At 23.7% G+C, this 909-nt stretch overlaps 1 protein-coding gene across 43 annotated transcripts in view; it reads left to right on the top strand.

Moving 5' to 3' along the window:
* The window catches only part of LOC112155773 (protein tyrosine phosphatase receptor type D), a 454394-nt gene that overhangs the window by 193441 nt on the left and 260044 nt on the right, over positions 1 to 909 (top strand). The gene's annotated exons all lie outside the window — the stretch shown is intronic.

The raw sequence follows: 909 nt of genomic DNA on the forward strand, positions 1-909 counted from the left end.
TGGGTACCATGAAGTTACTAAACTTCTACGATAGAATTTTCTGATTCATTAGCATAAATAGAAAGAACAGAGAACAAAAACATACAAGTGGTGAGATCAATTCCTTGGAGATACAAGCAGTCAGTAGTATTTATTAATATATACATAATATAATATGCATTACTGCTTAAATGAAATAAAATAAACTTTAATGTAAATTCATTTGGCAGGTCACTACAACTCAAATGGAATATTAGGGTCACCGTAAAAATAAATAAGTAGATTAAAGTTGTAAAATAAAAAAAAATCATACTTTTTCAAGAATATGAGGAAAAAGTTTTAGTTTTACAAGAATAAAGGAGTAACATGTGGAAAAAAGTGTTAATGTATGAGGATAAAATTATAAAATGATGTGAAAAAGTCTTCTTTTTATGTAAATTACTTCTTAAAGTTTTAAAATTTATTCGTAATTTTACATGATCAGACTTGTAAAATAATAACAAACAAGTTGTAATTTTACAAAACAAAAGTCGTAAAATTTTGAGAAAATAGTTATAATTTTACTAAAGTGAAATCGTAAAGTTACATGAAGAAAATTTTTTTTAGAAAAATGAACTCAAAGTTGTAATTTTACAAGAATAAAGTCGTAAATATAGGAGTAAAAAACAAACAAAAACAAAGTAAGTTTATGAGAATCAGAATTTTACTGAATTAAAGTCATAAAATGATAATAAAAACGTCCTACTTTTAGATCAATATAACCACAAAGTTGTACAAGAATAAAGTTGTAAAATGATGAGGGATAAAGCCAAAGGTTTACCAGAATTAAGTCGTAAAATTATATGAAAAAAGTTTTAATTTTACCTGAATAAATTTGTAAAGTTATGAGAAAAATGTGATTATTTTATAGCATATATTTATTAAACTCTA

This window comes from Oryzias melastigma, linkage group LG18 (assembly GCF_002922805.2).
Source record: "Oryzias melastigma strain HK-1 linkage group LG18, ASM292280v2, whole genome shotgun sequence".
In the NCBI taxonomy this organism is placed as follows: Eukaryota; Metazoa; Chordata; class Actinopteri; order Beloniformes; family Adrianichthyidae; genus Oryzias; species Oryzias melastigma.